This window comes from Coffea arabica, chromosome 5c (assembly GCF_036785885.1).
Source record: "Coffea arabica cultivar ET-39 chromosome 5c, Coffea Arabica ET-39 HiFi, whole genome shotgun sequence".
Lineage (NCBI taxonomy): Eukaryota > Viridiplantae > Streptophyta > Magnoliopsida > Gentianales > Rubiaceae > Coffea > Coffea arabica.
The window spans coordinates 12,169,334-12,179,090 of NC_092319.1; the positions used below are offsets into that span (position 1 = coordinate 12,169,334).

The following is a 9,757-nucleotide window of genomic DNA, read 5'->3' on the forward strand; positions in this document are numbered from 1 at the left end:
TTCTTTTCATTTTTGTTACTTAATTGTGCAATCTTTATAACTCTATATTTGTTTCATAATTGTGAATTTGTGCAATTAGTTAGAGTGTGTTAATTGGGTGAAAACTTGTTTTATTTGCTTGGTTTGTGTAAACTTCATTCATCCTCCTTTTGGGTTGTCTTTGCTCCTTACATTCTTGGACCCTATAAAACATACATAACAAACATACTTTAAAACATAGAATAAATATGAAAACACACTAAAATGAGATAAGTTAAAACTAAATATTGGGTTGCCTCCTAATAAGCATTTCTTTATAGTCATAAGCTTGACTATTCTTGTGTCCTTGTTAAGGTGGCTTTATTAATGAGTAATCCACCAATTTTGAATGTGATGGATCAACAAATAGTGGCTCCACCTTATGAGCCTTATTTTCAAATTATATGGGAGATGGAATTGGCTCACTAATCTCAAATGCTTCACATATATCACCTCATAATTGTATCACTTGTGAACTTACCAAAGGAATTTCTGCATGACTTTCTTGGATGATTATGACTTTGAACCTACACATTCAACACACTTCTCAAGAGTGGTTAAATATGAATCATTCATGATTTTCTCTTGAGGCAAATGGAATCCATTCCAAAGGCAATATCATGTGAAATAGACATTAGATGCTTCATTATCATTAAAATGCATTCCATTTTCACAAGTGACATTCCAACCATTCATGTTAAGATTGAACTCACTATTCTTGGATGAAATAGCTTCACATATAAAATTCAAATGCTCTTTTACTTTAACATAAGACAAGGTGAATTCATCCATTATAACATCAACTATATCGATTTTATCATTATATTGCTCAAAACGGTCAGAAGTCTCATTAGTTAGTTTTTCAATAGCTAACTCTCAAGATGGCTTAGATTCATGTTGGACATATTCAAATTGGTCATCATAAAAATATGAAGAATCACTATAAGCATCTTGATTATTATAACCATAGTCATAAGAATTATCCCAGTTAGGGTTGAATTGACCGAAATTAGAATTACAACGTCCAAATTCACCATAATAATCCTCATTTTATGTTTGCATACATTTATAAATGTGAGGACCCGTAAATCTTCCTTATTTCATAATATTTTTATTTTATTTTCTGGCATGCATTTTGTGACGACCCCACCTCCCCCTAAGGCGTACCAGAGGGTTCGGCGGGCCGCCTGCCCAACTCTCGCCGGGACTCAGTCGTTCGCTACAGTCCTCAATTAAAAATTGAAATAAATCACAAGAATAAATAGGGCATTGATCCAAACTTAAAGCGAAACTTATATACATTGCCAACCCAAAAGAGAATATAAACATCAAATATACAAGGGTTCTCAATCTTTCATACGTCCAGCCCGTGCCAAGCACTAGGCGAGAACCACTACAAAAGAAACAAAAGAAACAAAACTAGATTGGCTAGTCTATCTCAAGCTCACGTCCTCGCTCGCCTTCCCCTGTAAGGAAAACAAAACTAAAGGAATGAGCTAAAAACCCAGTGAGGTTCCGAACACATAATCAGATAATCAATCCAATACATTAAACATAGAGTATCAATAATTCAAGAAACATTTACAATGGAAAGCGATAGTAACACATTTATTAAAAGGATACGGCTCACAAGGAGCAATTCGTTATTTCGTTCATTCGTTCTCCTGACATTTCCCCTTATTCCTCCAATCATTTGAAAATGCATTTTTCGTTTATCAATAAACCCTCGTTCGTTCGTTCGTTTATTCATTCATTCATTCACCCCCGTCCTGGCCGTTGGCCAGTCTCCACCAACCTACAGGGTAATACTCGAGTATACCAAACGTTCACCCAAGTCCCTAATCGCCCGACCGAATCCGCTTCTGGCTCGAGACGACCGGTAACAAGGGGCAATGGCCAGTTCAGTCCAAAAGGCTTACATTCATGCGCAAGTAACATTTCAATCATTAAATCCTTGAAAATTGCACAGTTATTTAGGTCGAGTGCGATAAAGTACACACTCGCCTAGAAAGCTCGTTTTGGAAATCATTAAAAGCACTTAACACATTAGCAAATGATAACAACAAGCCATAGAATCAAATAAGGAACACTCACCTAGAAATGCAAAATATCGTGCAAAATATCCTTCCGGATATTACCCTTAATCACCAATGAAACCTAAGGTTGAACAAGAGAACATATTACAGTTTATCGAGCAAAACATTTAAGGGAAACAAAGAAACCCGACTAATTAGGAGTAAAACGTGTAAAGATGACTTTCAAGTAAGAAGAGGGTTGTTTGAACCCCAGGATGAAAAATCATGTTTTAAAATAGAAAACCGGTCATGGTATTGGCCAAACAAAAGTATACAAGTTCAAATAGAAACCTAGTCCTCGAGCGAAAATTTGGGCAGCACGCCCTTTGTGTTTACCTAATTTTCCAACCATTTTGGCTTCATTATATTTCCTCAACCACAACCCAACATCACACATAATCAATTCAAGTCAAGAGCCATTCCATAGGCTCACAATATCATAAGAATAAGAATTACAACAATCACAAGTGCAGAAATTCAACTTAGCACAAGACAGATTTGACGTATGAATGCGGAAATAACATATCCGAAGCTACGCTTATCGGATTGAGACGAAACCTATGCCGTTTCCAATCTAAGACACAGAGCTACAACATTCATGAAGGTCACTTAGTCCAGTTCCTAATGTAACTTAGTCAAATTCTCAAATTACTAAACCAGAAACCAATTCGTCGGCTGTTTAAACGTAGAACACTATAATGGACATAACTCAGAGTACACAAGTCCAAATCAGGTGGTCTCAGAGGAATTTGAAAGCTAATTCAGAATGCTACAACTTTCATGTTTGGGCAAAACACTAAATCAGAATGGATCCTAGTCAAAAATTGGGATAAACTGGACTTAACTGATCACACGGACTGCTTAGGAAATACTTAAAACAGTAAGGGTATTTTGGACTTTTCATGTCCTAAGTTGCTCCAATTGAGCTGAAAATTTGTAGCCACCTATAAAATGCCATTATCGACAACTTTGCTTCTTTGACCTAAGGCCAAATCGACCTCTAACATACAGATATAAATTCGGACAGAAAGTTGGGGAAATTTTCCAGATTCTGGAATTTTGAGTTTCTAGTGCAACTTTCCTTAATTTCTTGGTCTAATCCCTACCACAACACCTTATAACACTTCAATTGCAACATATAAGCATCATACAACAAATTGGGCAGAATTTCCCCAAATCCTAGTTCATGAAATAAAAAGGGGAAAACTACTAAACATGATAATCATCCATGATTCCACCACAAAATCAAGTTGCTAAGCTTAATTTCACAAGATTGAAAGTAAAACTTGGAGAGATAAGCTCTCTTACCTTGACTAGAGGTCACTAAGAGTAGCCCAAGTTTTCTCCTTCAAAAACTCACCACAACTCACTAACTAGTCACTCAAGAACAAGTTTAATCGGTTTATTTTGTTTGATTTCTTCCTAAGTTGTTGGATTGAAGATGAAATGAAATGTTTTCCCTCTTCTCTCTCTCAGCCAGCAGCAGCAGAAATAAGGGGTAAAATGCTGAATTTTGGTGCTTAAATGGATGATAATTGTCTTGGGTCAAGAAGCCTTAAGGTGGCGACAAGTGTCGCCACCACCACCTTTCTTTCTTTTCTCTTTCTCTTGTTATTTCCTAGCCTCACATTCGGTCAAGCTTGTTGCCAAGAGAGAAGATATTTTGCTCAAGATCAATAAATTTGTTTGGTAAGGAAAAATGGTGGTCAAGCAGTGCGTTCAATCGGTATTGCGCGGGACCCGCCGGTTGGCGCCGTTTTTCTTAAAAACTCACGTACTAGGGTTTTTACTTCCCATTCACTAACCTTATATCATTGCCACTAGTCACATATTATTTCTCACTTAAAAGTCACTTTTAATCCCCAAATTTAATTCTTACTCTGTACCGAAAATTCATCCGGCGGAAAATCGCGAAAACCCTAATTTCGCTCCAAACTTGAAACCGAAGCGTAAAACCCTATTTTCTAGGTTTATCTACACTTAATGTGAAATATTTGGGTAGTGGCCTTTGATAAATACTAATTTTCAAATAAAAGGGTATTTTTGAGGAAAAATACAAGGAATTTGCTAGTCCTCACATTCTCTCCCCCTTAAAAAAATTTCGTCCTCGAAATTTTACCTTCAGTTGCCTCAGACGAGTCCGGAACTTGTCGGTTGTCTAAACCATAAACCTTTGCCGGTCCGCTAGTTCGTTTCCCTCCTTCATTCACTTGTGATTTAGCTCCATCCAGTTGCAGAGTATTGCTTTCACGTGACTGTCTCCTCGGACAGTTGCTAACTTGATGATCGCCACTTCCGCAGATTAAACATTTCCGCCCCTTTCTCCAACAATCGCTTTCGACATGATTTGCCTTTCCACAGTACCCACAGACCACGTGAGAAGCCATCTTTTGGCTTTCTTGAAAACTTTTCCCAAATCTGATTTGGCTTTCTTTTGTAGATCCTTCACCTATCGCCCCTAATGTCCATGGTGGGTGGGACAAAAAGTTCACTTTTTGCACTTTGGAAGGGACTCTCGCTTCACTTAATTCCTCCGCTACACTACTCGATGCACTCCTTTTCTGGGTCTGGGAAGCTTTTATCTGTGCCTTTGCAGTCTCGATTCTTTGAGCTTTCTCAAGAGCCTCCATAAACGTATTCACTTGTACTGCCGCTAATGCTTCTTGGAGTTCCATATTTAATCCTTGTATAAACCGTCTTACTCTTCGCCGTTCTGTGGCCACCAATTCAGAAGCAAACTTGGATAGTTTCGTAAATTTCGTTTCATATTCGGCCACACTTAACGTTCCCTGGCGTAGTCCAATAAACTCTTCCTCTCTCCTCTCTTGAACTAAAGGAGGGAGGTATTTCTCGTTAAATTCCCTTATGAAATTCGTCCATGTCCATACGGTCTGTTCTCTTTCCCATTTTGCTTTAATAACGTTCCACCACGCTCGGGCCGATCCTTCAAATTGGAACACCGTAAAGTTTACTTGTCTTTGCTCGGTGTAGTTCAAGACGGTGAAAATATTAATCATGGCCTCTAACCATTGTTCGGCTGTATCCGGATCAGATCCTCCAAGGAATTTCGGAGGAGTAAATTTCTGAAACCGCTCAAGAGCCTTATCTTCTCCGATTTCAGGGTTCCGGGGTTGATTCACCGCCATTTGGCCTTGTTGATCCACCAGTCTTGCCAAGATATCTGTCATTTGTTGCATTACCGTTGCCATTTGGTCTTCGGCTTCAACTCTCGTTCCTTGCTCTTGTGCAGATGTTGTTTCTCTTTCCTCTCTTGGTTCTTGAGCTCGTTCATTCCCACGGCCACGTCCACGTCCACGGCTACGTCTCCCGTCCATATATATGTTTTCCCTCTCTTTTCTTTTCCCCCAAAAGGTAATTTAGTAAATAAACACGATAAGGTTACTAAAGTAACTATTGAGGGCACCAAATATTCAAATAAACATATACCCACATAACACGCCATACCAAAAAGACGGATAAGCAAATACACAAATACATATCAAGTTGGACAGATAACCATGTACATACAGGTATACTATGTGACGCCCCACATCTCCCTAAGGCGGACCAAAGGGTATCCGCGGACGCCTGCCCAACTCACGCCAGGACTCAAGCAATTCCATCCAAATTCAAACCGAACTAAACACTTCGATGAGAGCAACATGAATACAATAATGCGGAAGCGTTCAACTTAATAAGTCACTTAATGTATAACCAGTACATCGGTAAATCATGAAACGACTTAAATTCAAAGTACACATCAGGGCCCAAACTTTTCAAGTTTACAATTTCCAAAAGTACAACCCAAACCAGGGCCTAGTCAAAATATATATAACAGGAGTCTTAACAAAATTCAACGGATGGTTTCTCCATATTTCTCCAAGAGTCGGTCCTGTTAAGGAAAACAAAACTATAGGGTGAGCTAACGCTCGTGAGGCCAAGAACACACATGCAAGCACGTAATCAAATAACAATCCCAACTTTAATAAGTAAAGCCATGTCTTTTCAATAATCAATCTATCAAACAGGAAAAAGTAATCAGAAACAATTCAAGGATATAGTAGCTCTCAGGAGCTAAGTTCCACTCGATCTGTCGATGTCATTCGTATACTTTCCCGCATTGACCCTCCTGTCAACCGGGTCGGTATTTCCATTTCCGTAGATCACCACTTTCTTCCCTCCGTCCACCGTACACCCCAAGGGCCCACAAGTCTATTTTTAGGGCGATACTCGACGAGTATGCCAAGCAAGACCTCTTATTAGGTCGAGCTTATAATCTCATGGCTCGCCCAAGTTCCCGACCAAGCCCATTGCCGGCTCGAGTCTAAGGACGGCCTATGAGTTTGGGCGTCCCCCATTCATTTGGTAGTCGAGGAGATTCACTCCAACGACACAAGCATTCATGACATGACATTGCATTTCATTCATTCATTCAATACATTTCATTCATTCATTCATTCATTTGAAATTAGAACGAGTGCGATAAAGTACGCACCCGCTCTTATTTTTAAAACTCCCAACAAGTATCACAAATAAGCAAGTATCAAATTCATACACTTGACACTCACCGAGCAATTCAATAAGAATTATTTTCTGGGAGTTCAAGTGTCCGCGGTGAGATCCTCTTGAAGGTCTCCTTGCGCGCCTGGCAATTTAATAGCGAATAATCATACAATTAACCCACTTATCAAGAAGATTGTACATTAGTACAATCTAAGGATTATTTCGCAAAAAGGAACCTCAATTACACGTAAATCGAGGTTCAACTTGCCTTTTATCATGTACAATATTATTTGAGTTTTGATCATGAAAATCGTAAACAAAACGTTTAAGAACATCAAAAGAATAAAGAGTTTTTGAAAAACTCTATTTCTTTGAAATTGGAAAATTTTCCAGTTTTATGATGAATCTTTGAAAAATCATAACTCGCTCGGTATAAGTCGAGAATTGGAAAACTTTATACCGTTAGAAACCTCTTAGAGAGTACTATAAGTTCCTAGAAGACACTTTTCCATGAATCGAAGTGGAAAGTGATAAAAAATGGGCTTGAAGACGCAGCTTCAGTTTACAAGGCAGAATTAAGTTGGATTTCGGCCAACTTTGAAAATTCGGCACGATTCGCACGTTGCAAACCGGCCTCTGAAATTTTCAGCTCAATTAGTGTTGCAAGTGAAGTGTAGGACAAAACAAGAGGATCAAAAATCGGAGTTTCGAGCACCGAGATACGGTAGCCCGAAGTTGAGCAAATTCAAGACTGGATGAGGATTTTCCAGATTTGAACCTCTAACTTTAGTAATTCAATTGGGTATCGAAACGAACTTGAATCGGCACCAAAATTGGTAGTATTTCAATACTATTTGGAAAGTATCTCTCTATCGAATTTCGGGGAAAAATACCTTCGGCAAGGTAGTTAATGAGCCAACCGAAGTTCAAGAAAATTCCTAAGGCATTCTGCCTTTGACTTTCATTTTCCAAATTTCCAATCGTTTAACCAAGAAGGTTATCCAACCATGGTTCATTTGTAAAATAAGGGTCTAAGATACACCCATAATAACTTTGGTAAGTGTTTAATATCAAAAACATCAACTAACAAGTTCACTCCAAGATTTGGTTCCAAACCAGTCCAACATTAGGGTTTTTCCAAAACAGAGCAGTCCATATGTTTCAGTCACAACTCAGTCATTATAGCTCGAAATCGAGCATGGCTTACGCCGTTGGAAAGTACATTCATAGGACTAAAATATCACAGAAGAAATCATTTCCAAATTCGGCGCCCATCTGGTTCAAATTTGGGCATCAAGTTGCTGCCTGAACACTTCATTCCAGATGAACAGAGCAACAGGACAGCGAGCTTAAAACATTTGGTTCGGCTTGGTCACAAAGAATCAGAACGTACATTATATACCAAATTAAAGCTAGGAATGTCTAGTTTCAAACGCCACTGACGGCACATGATTTCGACATCCGAGGACAGAGTTATAGCCAAAATACTACTGCTGGTCAGAGACATACGCGAATCAGTTTCCAGATTTGCTGGTTTCGAAAAAAAAAATTCATTTGCTCCATCAAACCTCAATATTTTCCAATGAAATTTTTCACACATCTAATACATCCTATAAACATCCAATTCAAGCCATTAAACCATTAAAATTTGGCCTGGAAATGGCCGAACATAGCAGGGGCAAAATCGGAAGTTTTAGCCTCTTACACCCAAAGAAGTTTCCACTAATTACCCATCACTAATGCATCATTATAATCACTAAACCAACAATATAATCACCATTAATCATCACATCAGCAACAACAACCCAAGTGTGGGAATTCCAAGAGCCCACAATCACATTTTTACACCATAAACAAGTAACTAAGTGCATGCATGAACTTAATCTTGTCATATAATCTCCAAAAGATAAGAATCCATGGGTTGATCATTACCTACTCCTTTGGTTTGCAAGGTCAGAATTTTCGGCCCTCTTGAAGCTCCAAAGAAACCGTGAAAGCTCCCTTCCTCCTTAGCTAGATGTAGTCTCCAAGTGGTTTGCTAAGAGATCTCCAAGTTTGGTGTGATTTGGGTGGATTTTGGTGCATGGATTGAAGATGAAAAATGAAGACAATGGAGAGCTCTTCTCCTTCTTGTTGTTCGGCCAAGTGAGGTGAAGAGAGAGAGAGTGCTGATGCAATTGGCTTCCAAAGGAAGATTCTTTGTGTGGTGCAAAATGCACCTCAAAGTCAACTTGAAATAGTGCAATTTAGGGTGCGTTTGGACTCGATCTTTCTCGCGCGTTTGGTTCACTAGTGCACTAAACCTCCAAGGCATATATATTCTTGTAATTATTATTCACTCTTAATTGTCCCGAAATAAGGGTCTAAAGTCCTTCAATTGAAGTCGCGCGTGTGAAAACGCGTACCGTCAAATTTAACGCTATAACGCGAAACTTTCGAAAAATTCTTATAACGATTGCACTACTAACTATCACTTGAATATTTATTCATAAAATTACCTATTTTAGGACCATAGTACAAGCCCCCAATATTCCAAGCTTATCGGCTACTACGCGGATAAAATCTCCAAGTACTATTCACTATTTTTACTAAACGCGCTCTAGGAAGTTAATTTTCGAAACGAATCATTTAAAAAAAATATAACGAAGTTATATTATCATGCGTTTAGGTCTCATAAGACTAGAAAATATTCCTTGGAAATAAAAATCCAATTAAATAATTTATTAAGCCATAAATTAGGCATAAAATAATAGTTTTTGCGAGTCCTCACATCCTCTCCCCCTTAAGAAAATTTCGTCCTCGAAATTTACCTTGGTCGATGAACAAGTCTGGATGCTTCTCCCTGATTGTTTCTTCAACTTCCCATGTTGCTTCCTCTACTCCATGGTTCTTCCATAAAACTTTCACTAGTGGTATCTGCTTGTTCCTCAATTCCTTCACCTTTCGATCCAGAAGTTTTACCGGTCTCTCCTCATAGGTCAGGGTTTCATCAATCTCAATATTCTCCGGTTGTAAAACATGAGAGGGGTCTGGATGATACTTCTTAAGCATGGACACATGAAACACGTTATGGATACGAGATAAACTCGGTGATAATTCCAGCTTATAGGCTACATTCCCAACTCGCTGAATAATCTTATAAGGCCCTACAAACCTTGGTT

The 9,757-nt window shown here is 38.6% G+C and overlaps 1 long non-coding RNA gene across 1 annotated transcript; it reads right to left on the bottom strand.

Moving 5' to 3' along the window:
• Window positions 1–5,760: 5,760 nt before the first annotated feature.
• On the bottom strand, window positions 5,761–8,959 carry LOC140007439 (uncharacterized). Its single transcript, XR_011814752.1, has 2 exons — window positions 8,529–8,959; window positions 5,761–5,985 (listed from the first exon to the last, which is right to left on the bottom strand). It is a non-coding gene; the product is annotated as an uncharacterized lncRNA (long non-coding RNA).
• Window positions 8,960–9,757: the final 798 nt, after the last annotated feature.